A 21,551-nucleotide genomic window follows, 5' to 3' on the forward strand; every position below is an offset into this window, starting at 1 on the left:
AGCACCCCATGTCTGCTGGAGGAAGTCAATGGGTCGAGCAGCATGTGTCGTAGGAAAGAAACTGTTGACATCTGAAATCCTAATGTAGGGTTTTGACCCAAACTGTTGACAATTTCCTTCCTCCCACAGATGCTGAGTTTTCCCAGCACACTATTGCTCCTGATTACTATTGGAGCTTGTGGGTGATGTCTTGGTTCTGATGTTGTTCTGTACTTTGACTCCACCTAGATCGATGTCGTGCAGAGGGTGGTCATCAGTCCTCTGTTCAAGATTCCTCTACCTCCCAGTAAGAAGCATATCATTTCCTGCAACATTTGTCACCGGCGGTTCAACTCCCAGGCAAGTGTCCTACGTTTCAGGTCATTCCTGACCTGATGAGCAGGAGTTGGTGGAGAGCAGATTGGAACAGTGAGCGGTATTTATTGGCCAAGCACGAAGCAACATAAATGCTAGATATTTGAAATAAAACCGAACTTCTGGGCAGATCAGGCAGCATCTGTGGAGAGTTACACAGAATTAACATTTCAGCGTTTGGACACTTAGTAGTCATAGTCATACTTTATTGATCCCGAGGGAAATTGGTTTTCGTTACAGTTGCACCATAAATAATTAAATAGCAATAAAACCATAAATAATTAAATAGTAATATGTAAATTATGCCAGGAAATAAGTCCAGGACCAGCCTATTGGCTCAGGGTGTCTGACCCTCCAAGGGAGGAGTTGTAAAGTTTGATGGCCACTGACAGGAATGACTTCCTATGACGCTCAGTGTTGCATCTCGGTGGAATGAGTCTCTGGCTGAATGTACTCCTGTGCCCACCCAGTACATTATGTAGTGGATGGGAGACATTGTCCAAGATGGCATGCAACTTGGACAGCATCCTCTTTTCAGACACCACCGTCAGAGAGTCCAGTTCCATCCCCACAACATCACTGGCCTTATGAATGAGTTTGTTGATTCTGTTGGTGTCTGCTCCCCACAGCCTGCTGCCCCAGCACACAACAGCAAACATGATAGCACTGGCCACCACAGACTCGTAGAACATCCTCAGCATCGTCCGGCAGATGTTAAAGGACCTCAGTCTCCTCAGGAAATAGAGATGGCTCTGACCCTTCTTGTAGACAGCCTCAGTGTTCTTTGACCAGTCCAGTTTATTGTCAATTCGTATCCCCAGGTATTTGTAATCCTCCACCACGTCCACACTGACTCCCTGGATGGAAACAGGGGTCACCAGTGCCTTAGCTCTCCTCAGGTCTACCACCAGCTCCTTAGTCTTTTTCACATTAAGCTGCAGAAACTTTGTCACACGATGTGACAAAGCTTCCTACCGTAGCCCTGTACTCGGCCTCATCTCCCTTGCTGATGTATCCAACTATGGTAGAGTCATCAGAAAACTTCTGAAGATGACAAGACTCTGTGCAGTAGTTGAAGTCCGAGGTGTAAATGGTGAAGAGAAAGGGAGACAAGACAGTCCCCTGTGGAGCCCCAGTGCTGCTGATCACTCTGTTGGACACACAGTGTTGCAAGCACACGTACTATGCTCTGCCAGTCAGGTAATCAAGAATCCATGACACCAGGAAAGCATCCACCTGCATCGCTGTCAGCTTTTCCCCCAGCAGAGCAGGGCGGATGGTGTTGAACGAACTGGAGAAATCAAAAAACATGACCCTCACAGTGCTCGCTGGCTTGTCCAGGTGGGCGTAGACACGGTTCAGCAGGTAGATGATGGCATCCTCAACTCCTAGTCGGCGCTGGTAGGCGAACTGGAGGGGTTTTAAGTGTGACCTAACCATAGGCCGGAGCAGCTCCAGAACAAGTCTCTCCAGGGTCTTCATGATGTGGGAGGTCAATGCCACCGGTGTGTAGTCATTGAGGCTACTGGGGCACGGTGTCTTCAGCACAGGGACGAGGCAGGACGTCTTCCACAGTACAGGAACCCTCCGGAGCCTCAGGCTCAGGTTGAATACATGGCGAAGTACTCCACATAGCTGAGGGGCACAGGCTTTGAGCACCCTGGTATTGACACCATCCGGTCTTGCAGCCTTGCTTCGGTTGAGACGTTTCAGCTGTCTTCTCACCTGTTCAGCTGTGAAGCCCACCGTGGTGGTTTCATGTGGGGAAGGGGTATAGTCATGAGAGCAGGGTGGGGGACTGTGAGGAGGGGAGAGTGGAATATGTTTTGGCAGGCTTTTGAAGATAGAACATAGAGAAGTACAGAATAGGAACAGGCCTTTCAGCCCATGATGTTGAGCTAATTAAACTAGTAATTAAATGAATCTCTTCTGCCTCCGTAAAGTCCATGTCCTTCCATTCTCTACACATTCAGGTGCCTATCATAAATAACATGTGTTTTAAATGCCTCTTTCATATTTGCTTCCACTGTCACCCCTGGCACTGCATTCCAGGCACCCACCATTCTCTGTGTGAAAAAAATTTGTCCTGCTCATCATTTCTGAACTTACCCTTTATCACATTAAATGCATGCCCTATAGAATTAGGCATTTCAAACCTGGGAAAAAGATACCAGCTGTTTACTCTGTCTGTGCCTCTCATCATCTTATAAGGCTCTATCTGGTCTCCCCTTTGTCTCTGCTGCTCCAGAGAAAACAAGCCAAGTTTGTCCAACTCTCCTTGTAGCACATGCTCTCTTATCCAGTCAGCACCCTGATAAACCTCAAACAAGAGAAAATCCGCAGATTCTGTAAATCTGAGCAATACACACTAGGCCCATCTAGGAAATTCAAATCGGAGGCACTTAAAATATCAGGTATTTATGATAGGCACATAGATGTGCAGAGAATGGAAGGATATGGACCTTATGTATCTCTCCTGCCTGGCCTGCTGAGTTCTTCCAGCATTTTGTGTGTGTTCACGATAAACCTCTTCTGCACCCTCTTCAAAGCCTCTGCATCCTTCCTATAACGGGGCGACCAGAACTGAACGTGGTTAGACTCGAGGTTTATAAATCGGCAACATACTGCAACTTCCTGACTCTTGACTCAATACCTTGACAAATAAAGGCCAGACACCTTCTTTACCACCCGATCAACCTGTGCAGCCACTTTTAGTCAGCTAAAAACTTGAACCCCAGTATCCCTCTCTATGTCGATGCTGTTAAGATCTTGTCACTATCAGTGTGCTGCCTCTTCACATTAGATCTCCCGAAATGCAACACCCGACATCTGGCTGGATTAAATCACATCTGCTACTTCTCCATCCATTTTTATTTATTTAGTGATACACTAGGTCCCACTGATCTGTGCCCACAGCAACCCATTGATTTAACCCTAGTCTATCACAGGACAACTGAAAATGACCAGTTAACCTGCTAACTGGTACATCTTTGGACTGCTGGAGGACACTGGAACATGCAGAGAAAACCCATGCGCATATGGGAGGGATGTACTAACGTTCTTACAGAACAGGTTGGAATTGAACTCCGAACTCTGACACCCCAAGGTGTAATAGTGACCGTGGCTGCAGCTGATCTAAATCCTGTTATGTTCTTTGACAAACTTCTACACTATCCAGAACACCACCAATCTTCATATTGAATCCAAACTTACTAACCCACCCATGCACATTTTCATCCAAACAGCAGAGTTGTCACAAGCTCTAGTTAGAATAAGTCCCATAAGTCCCACTTATCCCCTGTCTTCTGTGGGTATCTAATTCTGAATCCAAGCAGCCAAGTCACCAAACATCAAAGAGCCTCCCAGGATGGACCTTGTCAAACGTCATACTAAAATCGATCTAGGCAAGATCCACAGCTCTACTTTCATCAATCACCTTTGTCTCCACTTTGAAAAACTCAAATCAAGTTCATACAACATGATTTGCCCTACACAAAGGCATACTGACTGTCCCAAATTAGGCCATGGTTTTCTGAAAGCTCATTAATCATATCCCTAAAAACTCCTTTCCCTTACTTTCCCTACCACTGATGTGAAAATCACCTGTCTATCTTTCCAGGATTATCCCTATTTCCCCTCTTAAATAATGGAACAAAATTAGCTACTCACCAGTCATCCAGGACATTGTCTCTGGCCAGAGATGACACAAAGGTCAAGGCCCCAGGAATCTTATCACCTGCCTCTCAATAACCTGGGGTACATCCATCAGGGCCTTGAGACTAATCCACCTTAATGTTCTTCAAGAGCCCCACTTCTTATTTTTTTTATCTCAAAGTGCTCTAGCATGTTAGGATTCTCCAAAATGACCTCACGGGCCTCCACATCCTTCTCCTTGGTAAACACTGATGTAAAGTGATCTTTAAGCACCTCACTCACATCCTTTACATTCAAGGTGTCAAATTGGTTCAGATATGGCTCAAATGGTTGGGGGTGGGGGGCGGTAGAGAGAGAGAGAGAGATCAACAGTTCACTGACTTTAAGGCAAATTGCTGCAGAATTTAAAGGAAATGGAAAACAATGAAAGCTAGGCCAACAGGGTAGTTAACTAGCAGTCTCAAACTGAAAGATAATGCCAACACTGCAGCTAGAAGCCAATAACTAGATACTAAATGATTGCTGCACTTTACAGCATCAATCGAAACGGTAGTCTTCTCTCTCGAACAAGAATGAGGGTAAGCAGGGAGTGTAAATGTTGCTGTGCTTTTGGTCAAGTCTCATCAAGACCAGAACAAAAAGAAGGGAGTTAAATACCATCATAATGAAGTACGAATGAGCTGGCACATACATACTCATGATTGCCAAACCTATTCTGCAGCACGCCTGCGCAGGTGCATAGACCTTGTAGCAGAGTCCGTGGTTGTGACAGGGCACCCCCCGCCCCCCTCCCTCAGCGCAGCTCCCAAGGAGCCACAAACCTGTGCCCATTGGAAGTCCTGGATGAGAGATTTCTCCAAGATTTCTTTGGCCGGGATCCAAGAGCATTCCTCAGGAGCATACCACTCCCAATTCATGAGGTACTGGACCTTAACCCGCACCTGGTAAGGTGCCAGGAAGCACCACATAGTACAGACCAGGGGAGCATCCACCAAGTGGTGGGGTCAGGGTGGATGGATGAGGTGACTGGAGCTAAGGGGAAGGTAGTCACCTGCTTCAGCTGGAAAACGTGGAACACTGGGTGGATCTTCAGTGATGCTGGTAGGCACAATCTATATGAGACCTTGTTGACAGCCTTTTCCACTATGAATGGTTCCACATAGTGTGGGGCCAAATTGCGGGTCTTGACTTTATGGTGCCAGCCAGACCTTCTCTCGTAGCCTGAGATGTCTCACCGGTCAGCAGAGCTGATCAACCTGCCAGTCATGTTGTTTCTGGGCGCGCAGCAGGAAGCCCTGGCTCGTCTCTAAGTGCACTGTAGCATTGGGCCGACTGTTCAGCAGCAGGAACTCCCTATCAATGTCTTGGTCAGGGAAGAAGATTGGCCGGAATCCCTTCTGGCATTCAAAGGGGGACATGCCAGTGGAGGACATCTGGAGGTTATTATGGGCAGTCACTGCCCTAACCAATTGAGAGCTCCAGGACATAGGGTTGGAAAAGAGAAGTCTGTGCAGGTTTGTCTCCAAGTCCTGATTCACTCTCTCAGACTGGTTGGCAGATTGGAGGTGGAAACCTGATGAGAGACTGGCTGTGGCTCCCACAAGAGGTCAGAACCCCTTCCAAAAACAGGATGTGAGCTATAGTTCTCCATCAGACACAATGACCTGAGGAAAGCCGTGCATCCTGAACACATGTTGAACCACGAGGGTAATGTTCTCATGAGCTGACGGGAGCTTAGGGAGGGCAGTGAAGTGGGCAGCCTTGGAGAATTGAAACACAACGACCAAAATGGTAGTGTTCTATTAGATGGGGGCAGCCCAGTGAGGAAATCACTGAGAGGTGGGACCTGGGGCGATGAGGCACAGGCAACGGACATAACAGACCCGCAAGTGGGACAGGCAGAGACAAAGTTATGGACGTCTCGGGACAGAGATGGCTACCAAAATCATCTCTTGATAAACTCTCAAGTCCATTGAATTCCTGGCTGCCAGCCAGATGAGAGAGGAGTGACCCCATTTAAACACTTTGGGGTGCACTGTGGCAGGGATAAACAGCTGGTTGGGAGGTCTCTCAACTGGGCCTGGATCTGACTGTTGGACGATCCTCACCTCCACCTCTATTCCCAAATTACTGGAGCAGCAATACACGAGCAAGGAAGGATGGGCTCCGGATTAGATGTTCAAACACTGAGGCAAGCAGGAGAAGGGGGTAGCAGTTCTTCACGGTGATATTGTTTAGGGGCCGATAATCAATGCAGGGGCGGAGATTGCCATTCTTCTTGCTCACAAGAGAGAAGCCCGCCCCTGCTGCCGAGGTTGACAGATGGATGAACCCAAAGGCCAATGTCTCCTTGATATACTCTTCATGGCCATCCCTTTTGAACAAGAGAGGGAAAAGAGCCGGCTTTGGGGAGGATGAGTACTGGTTAAGAGGTCAATGGTGCAGTCATATGGCTGGTGAGGAGGCAGGGAGATGACCTCATTTCCTGAATACCTTAAGAAGATCAACATATTTAGCCAGAATGCCAGACAGATCCACACTAGTAATGAACGCAAGAGAGGATTTGCAGGCCAAATAGAAAAGTCAAAGTACATTTATTATCAAAGTGTGTATAAATTATACAACCTGGACATTTGTCTCCTAACAGGCAGCCACAAAACAAGAAACCCAAAAGAACCCAATTAAGAAAAGACCAACACCAAATGCACAGAGAAAGAAAAGAAAAACGCAAGTCATGGAAACAATAAAAGCAAGCAACAGCGTACCGAACCAAATCCCGGAGCAGCTGCAGCAAGTCCATAGCCTTGGTCTCAGTACGTCACATAGCATGACAAATCGCCGTGAAGCTCGCAGTCACGAAGCGCATGTCACCCAGAGCAGTCTCTGGGCCATGGAGAACGAAGGGAACACTGTGGAAGAGCAAGCGGAATTGGCCCAACACTTCCCTCCGGTCTCAACACCCTGCCTTTCCAGTCTATCTGGGCTGGTATTTAAATCGTCCAAACACCGGGTCATGCTGTGCACTAGGACCTGGGCCGTGTTGCAGCATTATGCTCCCAGGCCTCACCTCACCGCAATCGGCTCAGCGCTGATCCAACCTCGCTCCCAGTTTAGGTGGATGGGCACCGAAACTCCTTGACCATGACACCTCTCTGAATTGCTTGCTCTAACTCCATCTTCAACACCACCTCCGGTGACTCCAACACCATCTTGAACACGTTATGCTCCAACTTTGCAATACACCAGCATGGCTCATCCCTCGAATCAGCTTCGCCTTTGCTCACCTCAGAATGCTCCACAATCAACATGATCTTCACCCTTCGACAGCTACGAGAGGAATGCAGAGAGCAAAAACAACCACTCTACGTCGCTTTCATTGACCTTACGAAGGCCTTCGACCTTGTGAGCAGGCACAGCATGTTCAAAATCGTTGCCAGGATTGGTTGTCCCCCGAGGCTCCTCGGGATAGTTCAGTCATTCCACACAGAAATGAAGGGCGTCAACGGCTCTTCTTCGGAGGCCTTCAACATCCGCAGTGGTGTGAAGCAGGGCTGTGTGCTTGCCCCCACCCTGTTGAGCATCTTCTACGTAGTCATGCTGAAGCACACCTTTGGAACATCTACTGATGGTGTCTACCTCCACACCAGATCGGACGGGAGGCCGTTCAGTCTGTCCCGGATGAGGGTGAAAACCAAGGTTCGTGAAATACTCATCAGGAACATGTTGTTTGCAGATGATGCAGCACTGGCAACACACTCTGAAGAGCAACTGCAACGCCTCATGGACAGCTTCTCAAGGGCCTGCCAGGACTTCAGCTTGACCATCAGCCTGAAGAAAACCAACGTGTTGGGCCAAGGTGTTGAGCACCCCCTTGCCATTACCATCAAGAACTACGAGCTGGAGGTAGTTCACGAGTTTACATACCTTGGCTCCACCATCACGGACAGCCTCTCCCAAGACCCCGAGATCAACAGACGGATTGGACGAGCAGCCTCAACATTCGCCAGGCTGACAAAGAGAGTCTGGGAGAAGAGAAAGCTGATGACGCACACCAAGGTTGCAGTCTACAGGGCCTGTGTCCTCAGCACACTGCCTTACGACAGCGAGACCTGGAGCCTCTACTACAGACAAGAGCGGCATCTCAACGCCTTCCACCTTCGCAGCCTGACACGCATCCTGGACATCACGTGGACTGACCGAATCACCAACAATGAGGTCCTGGCCCGTGCCCAGATACCCAGCCTCTTCACCCTGCTCCAACAACACCGTCTCTGCTGGCTGGGCCAGGTACACCGCATGTCAGACGGGAGGATCCCGAAAGACCTGCTGTACGGGGAACTGGTCTCCAGCAAGAGAGCACAAGGGTGGCCCCACCTTCGTTTCAAAGATGTCTGCAAGAGAGACGTGAAGTCACTGAACATGAATGCCGAGAGGTGGGAGGACATCGCAAGTGATTGCTCTTGCTGGAGGCTGGAACTACGCAGAGGCCTAAAAAGAGGAGAAGAGAAGCTGAGGCTTGCTGCTGAAGAAAAGCGCACTCGTCGGAAAAACAGCACCAAGACAACACTGGAGGACAGCGCCTTCAAATGCAGTCGCTGAAGCCGAGACTGTCACTCCCATGTGGGCCTCTGCAGCCACAACAGACGCTGCTCTACCAACACAGACTGAAGCAAGACTTTCCAGGCGCAGATCCATGGTCTCACGAGACTAAAGGATGCCACCATCACCACCACTGGAGAGGATTCTTTGAGATAGGAATTATAAGTATTTAGGAAATTTAGGCCGGCTGGTGGTGTCGTGGCATCAGCACTGGAGATCAAAGCAGATGGTCCTGAGTTCAAACCCAGCCGGGTCCCACCCTGGGCAGCAGCAGTATCTGTGCGGAAGAAAGGCCTGGCAATCTACTTCCGTATCTTGCCATGAAAACCCTATGGACCCTATGGTCCACGAGGTCACGAAGAGTTGGACTCGACTTAACGACTGAACAGCAACAACAATTGTGGCTAAATAGTGACAGTCAATATGGCTTTGTGTGGGGTAACTCATATCTTCCTAACTTGACTGTGGTTTTTGAGGAGGTGATGAAGGTGATTGAAGTAGGTAAAGCTGTGAATATTGTCTACACAGATTTTAGTAAGGCATTTGACAAGGTGCCTCATGGTAGACTCATCCAGAAGATTAAGATGGATAGGACACGGTGAATTGGCTGTCTAGATTCAGAATTGACTTGCCCATAGAAGGAAGAGTAGTGGTCAAATTTACATTTGTTCTCCCAAAATGCAACACCTCACATTTGGCCAGATTAAACGACATCTGCCATTTCTCTATTCATATCTGTAACTGATCTTTGTCCCGCAGGAAATTGTGACCAGCTGGTTGGGCACCAACGGTCAGCATGGACTGGTTGGACTGCAGGGTATTTATCTGTGCTGTATTGCTGTAGGACTCGATTAAACTTAATACAGATCTGGAAATAGACAGAACATGGCTTAAGGAATGGGAAGAATATAGGCAATTTCATAGAGGACAGTGGGTGTTCTAAAATCCTAGGGCATATTTTGGGCAAGAAGGAGATCATGTTGGGTCTCTTGCAGAATATTAAATTGCCTGGGACCTCTTGGGATCTATCCTAGGTTATTAAGAGAAGCAAGAGATGTGATTGCTGGGGCTTTGACATAAATCTCTGTGTCCTGGCTAGCCACAGGTGCAGTTCTGGAGAACTGATGAATAGCAAATGTTATGTCCTTGCTTATGAAAGGAAATAGGGATAAACTGGGAAATTATAGGCCAGTGAACTTCACATCATTGGTAGGGAAGCTACTGGAGAGGATTCCTAGGGATGAGATTCATGTGTATTTGGAAGAATGTGGACTAATAGGCACAGACAGCATGGGTTTGTGTGGGGTAGGTCATATCTTTACAACTGGGTTTTTCTGAGGAGGTATAAAGGTGACTGATGAAGGCAGAGAAGCTGGTGCTGTCAACAGAGACCTTCATATATATAAAACAGCATAGAGCAGAGGTACCAGAACAGATCCTTGGTTAGTTAGTAAGTTTGCAGGTAACACAAAAATTGAAGTTACAGACAGCGCGGAAGATCGTCAAAGGATACAGCGGGATATACATCAGTTAAGGATGGAGAAATGGCAGATGGAATTTAATTCAGGCAAGTGTGAGGAGGTCGAATGTAAAGGGAAAGTATACAAGACATTTCACAGCTGTGATAAACACAGGGATCTTCAGGACCAAGTGCACAGGTCCTGAAAGTGGCAAAAAAGTAGACAGTGTGATAAAGAAGGCATGTGGCATGTTTGCCACTAGCAGCATGAAGTAAAAGAATCAGTAAGAGTCAGTAAGTACAGAAAAAGGTTGAACAAGTTGGGTCTTTATTCTTTGGAGCGTAGAAGGCTGAGGAGGGACTTGATAGAGGTGTTTAAAATTATGAGGGGGATAGATAGAGTGATGTGGATAGGCTTTTTCCATTGAGAGTGGGGGAGATTCAAACAAGAGGACATGAGTTGAGAGTTAAAGGGCAAAAGTTTACGGGTAACATGAGGGGGAATTTCTTTACTCAGAGAATGGTATCTGTGTGGAATGAGCTTCCAGCAGAAGTGGTTGAGGCAGGTTCGATGTTGTCGTTTAAAGTGAAATTGGATAGATATATGGACAGGAAGGGAGTGGAGGGTGATGGATCGAGTGCAGGTCAGTGGAACTAAGTGAGAGTAGGAGTTCGGCACGGACTAGAAGGGCCGAGATGGCCTGTTTCTGTGCTGTAATTGTTATATGGTTATATGTTGCAGTTGTATAAAACTCTGGTCAGGCCGTACTTGGAGCATTGTGTGCGTTTCTGGTTGCCCAATTACAGGAAGGATGTGGAGGATTCAGAAGAGGTTTACATGAATGCTGTCCCGATTGGAGAGTGATAACAAGAAGGAGAATTTGGACAAACATGGATTGTTTTCTCTGCAGATTTGGAAAATTAAGGGGAGACCTGAGAGGAGTTTGTAAAATAATAAGAAGCATAGGAAGAGTAGGCAGCCAGAACCCTTCTCGCTGGGTAAAAATGTTCAAGGATCAAGAATCAACTATATTCGGCATCTATAGTTACAAGTATTAGGAATTTTCTGTGGTGTATTGGTGCAACAAAAAAACAACAATCTTTAACAATTATAAAGAACTACAGTATATAAAAATAAAGTTAGAGTTTAACATATGAATATGGAATAAAATGTGCATAAGTACATGAATACCAGCAGGTGTTTACACTGTGAACAGAATTGTAAAAAGTGGTTTAAAGTGTTTACAGTGCAGTGGCTAAGGTAATAGATGGTGGTGGCGGGGTGGGGTGGGGGCTGGGATGGTGACTAGAATAGTTCATCAGATTAACCGCCTGGGGGAAGAAACTTTCAAGATGGCATGAAATTTTTGTTGTAATAGCTCTATAGCGTTTTCCAGCGAGAGGTTTTGGAAAAGGCTGTTTTTCCATATACCAGAGGACATAGATTTAAGAATTAGGAGCGGCGGGTGCCTGGAATGTGCTGTCAGGGGCAGTGGTGGTGGCAGATGTGATTATGGCATTCAAAAGGCTTTCAAATAGGCACATGAAGATGCAAGGAGTGAAGAGAGGTGGGTCATGTGCAGGCAGAAGGGATTAGTTTAATTCGGCAGCATGCTCGACACAGACACCATGGGCTGAAAATGTTGAACCTGTGCTGTGTTCTATGCTGTATGTTCTATGAATGAGCCTGATTGCAGGGTCCATTTGTTTTCCTTTGTAGAGTCAAGCTGAGGCACACTACAAAGGCAACAAGCACGCCAGGATGAGCAAGGGACGAGAGGCCATTAGACTGAGCCAGGCAGTGCCTGTAATTAGGGACGACATAATGTCAACTGCCTGTGTGACTACCTACAGCTCAGCGACAGCTTCCACTGAACCGGCCATTGACACAGGAGGTTAGCTGATCTATTTTGTGTGTGCTTCATCAGATTTTTCTTTGCTGTTCTAAATGGATCTAAAGAGAGAAATCACAGTGAGAGGGGAAACTGTGACTGTGGAAGGGAATTTTCATCACAGGGAATCAGAAGGAACTCGAGGGTGACCAAGGCCAAAGGGGAAGCCTTATTCTGAATGACTCTGCTGAATTAACACCAATGCTCCTATTCAAAACTTTTCAGGCTAATGGGAATGACTGTTGCAGCTGGGTCTTCACAGATGCTTCAACCAGTCTTTGTACATTCTGCGGGTTGTTATACGCACAATTTTGTTTCAACTTGAAACAGTGTTGTCAGAAATACCTCTTAGAACAATGATTAGTGAGGCACAGAGAGATCTGTGTTTACTGACAAGTACCTTTATTGTTTAAACTAACAAGTACATGAATTCATATACTAAATACCTTGTGTGCACACCTGCTAAGTATCCCTGACTCTCCCGAATAGTCAAAGAATAGCAAAGGTATTCCCCGGACAAAGGAGTTTACGCTGGCCAGGCGTTCCTCGTTGTCCCAATTCACTCGCCACGTGTTTCCCACAGGGTTGCTCATGCTTGTATCTGAGATGGTTATTCTTCTAAGTTACCGCTACCAGCACACATGAAGCATCCACTTTTATATCCAATGCAAATATCGTATTCCAGTGTCATTGGCCATAGGTCATGTACCTGTACTTTAGCACCTTGTTATTGGCCCTGCTCCAAGCCAGCATCCATTTATTGCCCTCTTCCCATCAAGTGACAGTCAATCATTTATGGCTCTTTGTTCTGTAGCCCCCCTGCCGTCTAGAGAAACAGCCCTCGGTCCCGCCAAACTGGGTAACCAGTTTGTGTGGATGCTGTGTGATGTACCCCACCCCGCCCAAATAACAGACAATATACCAGATATGATTAAATGATTTACAGTTTATAGATATTCCTGGAACTAAAGGAAAATAAAAGGCACAACACTTATCAAAGTTCAATCTCTTCGTGCACAAACAGTTGGAGCTCAGGACCCTTCTTCTTCACCCTGCGACCCCTCGGACCACCTCCACCTGCCGCCTGGGACCAACAACGGTGGTCGACCAGACACTCCACGTGAGTTCGTCTCTGTCTCCTCTCCTCACTGAACACCCTGGACCTCGGACTCCTGCTCAGAGTCCGACCCTGTTAGCGGACTCACAGCACCTGGTCCATCCTCTGTCTCTCTGTCCTGCCTTCTCCCCTAAAAAACCCGCGCATCACAATATCTTACAGACACACAGAAAGCATAACAACTATTGCAATTGGTTCATTCGTTCTCTTATCAATAGATAATCCAAAACTAATTGCTAGCGCAAGGATTTTCTCAGCATTTAACATAACAAAGAAGCCACTTTAATTAGCCTACGAAGTTACCATAAAAGAAGACACCTCTTACACTCTCCCCCCCGACCGAACAAAAGTCATGCCCTCATGACTTCTAAATAACTCACCAACCAGTCCTACAGACACAAAAACCCACAGCGACATTCTTCCCCCAAACAGCGGACCTTCCGCCCGTCCACGGGAGCTACATAGGCCAACCTATCTGGGAGCTTCCTAATACTCCAAGTCCTCCGTACCCCCACACCTAAACCCTAAAGGCTCAGACACTACTAGGGATACCTCTGGTCTGCTTGCCAACTCCTCTCTCACTTGGAGCCCCCTGTCCCATGTCCGGGGCCCCGCTTCTTTTCCTTCCTGGTCCTGCTGTAACCCAGACTGCCCACAGCTAGCCCTCCCCGCTATACCTGATTCAGTGGGAGAAGGGCCAAAGGTCTCTTCCTCAATCACAGGGAAGTTAGCGAAAGGTAGCATGTACCACATGTCCAGCACATCATCCTTCGAATCCGTATTCTTCCTCATTCCCTCGCTCGGCAGCTGCTGTTTGAGTTTCTTCAAACTGAAGCACTTAGCCGGAGCTTACCCCTTCAGCCTCCTGCAGTCGAGACGTCAGCTTCTTCGGGGACTCCTTCAACTCTCGCCACAGCCTCAGCAGTTCTGACTCACGGTTCTTGGCCATCTCAATCTGGGACGCAGTTACCCCACCAGCTTCTTCCACCCTGACCTGAAAAGCAGCAGTTAAAGGGTGTTCAGCCTCCGGTTGTTTCCTCCTGATGACTTCTTCCAGGTCAACTTTCAGTTTTTTCACTTCATTTAAACTGTCGATATTCATCTTCAGGTCCCTTTCAAGCGTCCGCCTCCCTTTTCCGAGATCTGTCCTCCATTTCTTCACCTCCTCAGGAGTGTAGTCGAACTCCCCTCCCTGGGCTCTCGGTTTTCTGTTGGCCTTAGTCAGAACGCTTCCTTGATCTTCCCCAACTTGTAAGTCTTCCAATCTTTTCTGGATTAATTCATCAGTACATGACCGCAGTGTTGACTCGGAATTCCGTTTCTCCTTCTCCAGTTTGACGAGCGTGAATTCCAGGTCTGCAATTGTCGTCCCGCAAGAGCGGCACTCTGTCTCCGGCCTGCATTTCTGAGCTTTCAGTTCAGCGGAGCAAATCCCCTCTCTCCCGTGTCGCATTCCGATTGACGACTTGGGTTTCCATCCCCATGTCCACCGCCGTCTGTTCCAATACCAGGAAGTTCAACTGGTATGTCGGGTCAATTTTCTCACATTGCACCAAACTCCTCCGGCCAAAAACTCCTCCACATTTGACACTTTGCTTCTGTCGCCCAGGCTCAGCCACTGGCCTCGCCTCATAGTCCCCCCCAGGCGAATCCAAGCTCTAGGCAGTCATCCATATACGCTAAAACTCCACACACCTTCACGTCCCCCATGGTCTTCCTCATGCCCCGCGGGAAGGATGCAGGGGCTCCAGATATGCCCTTGGGCATCTGTTCGGATTGGAAGAATCCTGGGGAACTAATAACGGCCGTCTTTGGCTCGACAGCTGCGCTCCTCGGGATCTGGCAACATCCACTCCTCAGACCCAGCACAGTAAACCACGGCGCATAATCCACACACATGCTGCCTCCATCTTCCACGGTGCCAGGGTCCAGTCACCACGACCTCTCTCTCTCTCTGAGGAGTCTTCAGCGGTCAACTCCTCTCCCTTGTGGTAGTTCAGAGTGCCTACTAAGAGGGTCTCACCCTCAGCTACTTCCCCCAGGCCGTACCGCAGCTGGGTCTCATATAAATTCGGTACCAGCTCAAGGCTGCTACACACGTCCTCAGAAGCAACTCGACACGCTGGGTGCCCAGTCAATGCTCCCGTGAACTCCAGGGTCATTAATCAATCATCCTCTTCTGGATAATTACTGGCACTGGTACTCAAAATCTCCGGTGCCCTTGCAGTTGTCAAGGGTAAATGCTTCAGATACTGGTTGTAAAACGAACTGTACAACAACTTGACCTGCGCCCTGGGGTCAAGGATGGCTTTAACATCGCTTCCATCTATCCATAATGACACCCTGGGGCGTGGACCCTCTAAGCCTTCAGGAATAGGGTCTTCTCCTTTTGGAAGTTCATTGGTACATTGCTGGGAATGTGCTCCTCCAGAGACCCCAAGCCGTTCCCCCACTAGGCCTCCACTAAGTTTCCCGACACCTCTCTGATCAGCTGAACAACTGAAAGAGGAGCTGATCCCCTGAAAACTTTCCCCCCTCTTTCAAATAACTGACAGCTGTCACTACGGTGTAATTGAACCTGACAGTGCTAACACCATCACCAGCCGGCCTACTTAAACCCTGTCACACGCTGGGCCCGGTGACCATCATTCTTTTAGTTTTAACATAGTTATGGAGAAGGATACGGTCAGTTTACAGGTTAAGGTCTTGAACTGCAGCAGAGCAAATTTTGGCGCCATTTAGCAGGATCTTGCACAGGTTGACTAGGTGAGATTGCAGTGAAAAGAGCAGCTGTCAAGTGGGAGGCTTTTTAAAATATTATATTGAGAGGTGGGGTCTCATCTTCTTGTTAGGGTCTTACTCCAGGTCACCCAACCCCTTATACCTTGGCCCCTTTACATCAGGGATATTCCATTCCTGTATTGCTTTTATTGCAAGATCCTGCCAGCTTTCTGGCTAGCAAAGATGCTGCTGTGTTTCATGATGCTTTTGGTGTCCGGTTTGTTCTTGATGTTTATGAAACTGCTAACCAAAGATCTTGGAAACCTGCAGGACTCTGACTCTGCAGTGAAGTATTTAACAAAAGTTAAAATTCATCTGTATTTATTGTGAGAAGCTTCAGCCAGAAGGAACAAAATGTTGTAGACTCTGCAATGGCTGCATGGAGAACTGCAATCACCACTGCCTCCTCCTAATGAAATGTGCGGCTAAAAGGAATCAGAGGCTCTTTGTTCTGTTCCTCCTGAAGATCCCCACCTCACACTTAACCCTCATTACATTGACTCTATATTCCTTACAACTTCAGTACAGCCTGAACTTTGAGGTGTTCCCAAAAGTCTTCAGTGGCCAGCCTTAGGTGATGGGACTGACGCTGATGAATGTCACCATGGTCTTGTTCGAGCTTGTCTTGCTAAAGAGTCATCTGGTGGCAATCACTGTGAACTCCACAACAACACACAGGGGCAGGGTGGACACCATTTGGGAAACATCACAGTCCACCTCATCTTGCAGAAGAGGCCCCAGCGCAGCTGTAGGAATCTCATCCTAGTTTTAAACAGCTGAACTGAAAAGTGTTCGAAATCCAAGCACATCTTAAGGGGGAAGGATAGAGAGATCAAAGATGATGGGGTGGAAACCAAGACTGAATGATACAAGTGATGGTGCTGGCTAAGAGAGGGAAGTGAATCACAGCTGATCTGCCTGAGGAAGGTCTAAAGGAGAAAGCAGATGAAAGAAAGGGAAAGGCAGTGAAAATTTGCTGGAACACTCTCTTATAAAGAAATGAAAGGGTTAATATATGAGGAGTGTTTGATGGCTCTGAGCCTGTACTTTCTGACATTTAGTAAAATGAGGGGGAATCTCTTTGAAACCTATCAAATATTGAAAGTCCGAGATAGACCGGACATGGAGAGGATGGTTTCTGTAGTGGGGAGTCTAGGACCAGAGGGCACGGCCTCAGAAGAGAATAGGAGGAGGAATTTCTTCAGCCAGAGGATGAAATTCATTGCAACAGATGGCTGTGGAGGACCAGTCGTTGGATGTACTTACAGCTGAGGTTGAGAGACTCTTGATTAGTCAGGACATCGAAGGTTACAGGAAGTAGGCAGGAGAATGAGGTTGAGAGCGATAATAAATCAGCCATGATGGAATGGCACAGCAGTCTCAATGGGCTGAATGGCCTGATTCTGCTCATATGTCTTATAATCTTATAGGGTGAAGGACAAGGCTGGCAGGTTTCAGAAACCCTGAATGACTCCAGTATTGGGACTCTGGTTAAGAAGAAATGGGAGGCATAACTAGTGAATCACTTGATGCCTAAAAGAAGAGAAAGAGTACACTTGAAATGAGAGTTGCAGCAGGATGGGGACCAGAGTACCAGGGCAAATAGTAGAGTGCTTGTGAGGAACTATGTTATTAAGCCTTGATACAAAGACAGGAATTGAAAGGTTGGGCATGGTGGGAATAACGTTCTGAGTTGCATCTACTTCAATGCAAGGAATATTGTAGGTAAAGTGGATGAGCTTAGGGCATGGATCAGCACATGGCATTGTAGCCATTAGTGAGACTTGGTTGCAGGAGGAGCAGGACTGGCAGGTCAATGTTTTGGGGTTCCATTGTTTTAGACATGATGGGAGAGGTGGTACTACTAGTCTGGGAAAATGTCATAGCAGTGCTGAGACAGGACAGACTGGAGAACTTGTCTCGTGAGGCTTTATGGATGGAACTGAGGAATAAGAAAGGGATGACCATGTTAATGGGATTATATTATACACCACCCAATAGTCAGCAAGATTTAGTGGATCAAAGTCGTAGAGAAATCACAGACAACCTGGTGGTAGGGTTCCCTGATGATGGATGCTGCTTTCCTGCGACAGAGTTTCATGTAGATGTGTCAGTTGTTGGGAAGGCTTTACCCATAATGGACTGGGTCACATCCACTACTTTTTGTAGGATTTTCCATTCAAAGGCTTGCTTTTTCCATACCAGACTGTGATACAGCCAGTCAATATACATCTATAGAAGTTTTCAAAGTTTTGGATATCATGCCAAATCTCCACAAACCTTGGAATTTAAAGTTGCTAATGCTCTCCTCTGATGAGGACTGGCTCATGGACCTCTGGTTTCCTTCTCCTGAAATCTAGAACCATCTCTTTGGTCTTGCTGACATTGAGTGAGAGGTTGGTGTTGTGGCACCACTCAGCCAGGTTTTCAATCTCTTTCCTATATGCTGATTCTTCATTCCCTTTGATTCGGCCTACAACAGTGGTGTCGATAGGTTAACGAAGACATGGATGTTGAAAGTCCCGAATCACTGATGATGTGTCACAGCGCACACCAGGTTAATAAAGGCAAGTAATGTTGGACCAGGTAAGTGAAGGTGTGGGCCAGATCAAAGTGGCAGCGTCAAGGGATACTGAATCTCCAATAATGAGGTTAAGAAAGAAAGGCAGGATAATTTTCCCACTGGCTACATAATTACATTCAAACCAAAAGTGACATGCTTTTCATTATCACGAAACACCAATAATAAAATGAGGTACCAAGACGGCAAGAAAGACCCAGAAAGTTAAACCCACGCTGGGACCACATAAAACACGTCACCACTAAACTACACACAGGGTCTCTAAGCAATGGGCTGCAATAATCCAACCTCCCTCACAACCCCTTAGCATATTCATAACCCAAAACCTTAAAACAGATGTAAGAAGGAGAAAGATCCCAATAAAGGCAAGTGGTGTTGGGCCAGATTAGTGAAGGTGTGGGCCAGATCAAAGTGGCAGGGTCGACTGATACTGAATCTCCAGCAACAAGATGAAGAAACACAGGAGGGATAATTTTCCCACTGCCTGCATAATTACATGCAAAAAACAGAAACATCCAGTGAGCAGCAGTTCTGCAGGCAAAAATGCCTAGTTAATGAGAGAGAACAGAAGAGAACTCTGAAAACTTGTGCCAACCAACTGGCGGGAGTATTCAAGAACATTTTCAACCTCTCACTGCTACGGGCGGAAGTTCTCACTTGCTTCGAAAAGGCAACAATTATACCAGTGCCTCAGAAGAATAATGTGAGCTGCCTTAATGACTATTGCCCGGTAGCACTCCCATCTACAGTGATGAAATGCTTTGAGAGGTTGGTCATGACTAGACTGAACTCTTGCCTCAGCCATTGGACCCATTGCCATTTGCCTATCACCACAATAACTCAACGGCAGACGCTATCTCAATGGCTCTTCACATGGCTTTAGACCAACTGGACAACACAAACACCCATGTCAGGATGCTGTTCATTGACTATAGCTCAGCATTTAATACCATCATTCCCACAATCCTGATTGAAAAGTTGCAGAACCTGGGCCTCTGTACCTCCTTCTGCAATTGGATCCTCAACTTCCTAACCGGAAGACCACAATCTGTGCAGATTGGTGATAATATCTCCTCCTCGCTGACGATCAACACTGGTGCACCTCAAGGATGTGAGCTTAGCCCACTACTCTGCTCTCTCTATACCCATGACTGTGTGTCTAGGCATATCTCAAATACCATCTATAAATTTGCTGATGATACAACTATTGTTGGTAGAACATCCAATGAAGATGGGAGGACATACCGGAGTGAGATATGCCAACTAGTGGAGTGGTGTTGCAGCAAACAACCTTGCACTCCTTGTCAGCAAGATGAAAGAGCTGATTGTGGACTTCAGGAAGGGTAAGATGAAGGAACACATATCAATCCTCATAGAGGGATCAGAAGTGGAGAGAGTGAGCAGTTTCAAGTTCCTGGGTCTCAAGATCTCTGAGGACCTAACCTGGTCCCAACATATCAATGCAGCTATAAAGAAGGCAAAACAGTGACTATACTTCACTAGGAGTTTGAAGGGATTTGGTATGTCAACAAATACACTCAAAAACCTTTACAGATGTACTGTGGAGAGCATTCTGATAGGCTGCATCACTCTCTGGTATGGGGGAGCTACTGCACAGGACCAAAAGAAGCTGCAGAGGGTTGTAAGTTTAGTCATCTCCATCTTGGGTACTAGCCTGCAAAGTACCCAGGACATCTTCAAGGAGCAGTGTTTCAGAAAGGCATTGTCCATTATTAAGGACCTCCAGCACACAGGGCATGCCCTTTTCTCACTGTTACCATCAGGTAGGAGGTACAGAAGCCTGAAGGCACACACTCAGCAATTCAGGAACAGATACTTCCCCTCTGCCATCCGATTCCTAAATAGACATTGAACCCATGAATATATATTTTTTTAATATATATTATTTGTTTTTGCATGATTTTTAATCAATTTAATATACAAATACTGTAATTGATTTATTTTTTTTTATTCTATATTACATATTGCATTGAACTGCTGCTGCTAAGTTAACAAATTTCACAACACATGCCGGTGATAATAAACCTGATTCTGAATGGCCAGACTGGTTCTCGCTGACAGGAAGTTAACAGCGTATCAAATAACCACGTATTGCAACAGTGGTGTGCAGAAGAGTATCTCTGAATGCACAACACATCAAATCTTAAAGTGGATGGGCTACAGTGACAGAAGACTACGAACATACAGAAGTACTTTCAATGACTGCTTTATTAGGTCTCTTCTGTACCCAATAAAGTGGCCACTGAGTGTATATCCCGTCCCTTAGAGTATCCTCCAACGACCTGCCAACTGCTGACGTCAGGCTAACTTAAATAACGGAACAATCCTCCAGCACCTCATTTTAAATACCTCTGCAGCTTCCACATTAGCCGTCCTCAAGGTCTGAAGGAACACCTTGTCAGGACCTGTGGATTAATCCACTCTAATTTTCCTAAAAACAACAAGCATCTCCTCCTCTGTAGTCAGTACATGGCCCATGGTTTGCCTCAGTTTAATAGATTCTGTGTCTATCTCCCAACTAAGTACAGATGCAAAAGATCCACTGAAGATCTCCCCCAACTCTTTCAGCTGCATGCACAGATGACCACACTGATCTTCATAAGGACCAATTTTGTCTCATTCACATTGTCTGCCAGAGCAACCTAATGTCTTCTTTTAGTCCTCCTCATTTCCCTCATTTCTTATACTCCTCAAGCACCTCATATGTTCCTTGCTACCTGTGCCTGCTATGCTCCTCCTTCTGTCATGATAGTTTGATTTTTTTTTTTTGTTGTTGGCTAGAAAGTGCGGCAGTCTACAAATCAGTGAATTCAAATGAATCAAGGACAGTGGAAAGCAGACAGACCAATTGTCTTTGTTCTTGCCGTGTGCTTGGGGATGGAGGCTGCCATTTTGTGAAGACACTCTTTTCTCCATTTTCTGAGCTTGACATGCTGGGCTTGATCAATGTTTGAAAGAAGACACAATGATACTTAAGGTAATCTGCTGGACTGGAGATCATTTTCAAATATGAAGTTATTTGTGAGATGTTCTTTGGTTGGATATAATACAGGTTTGTGAATGTTGGGGTTGATGCTTGTTGCTGATTGAGGG

This window comes from Mobula hypostoma, chromosome X2 (genome assembly GCF_963921235.1).
Source record: "Mobula hypostoma chromosome X2, sMobHyp1.1, whole genome shotgun sequence".
Lineage (NCBI taxonomy): Eukaryota > Metazoa > Chordata > Chondrichthyes > Myliobatiformes > Myliobatidae > Mobula > Mobula hypostoma.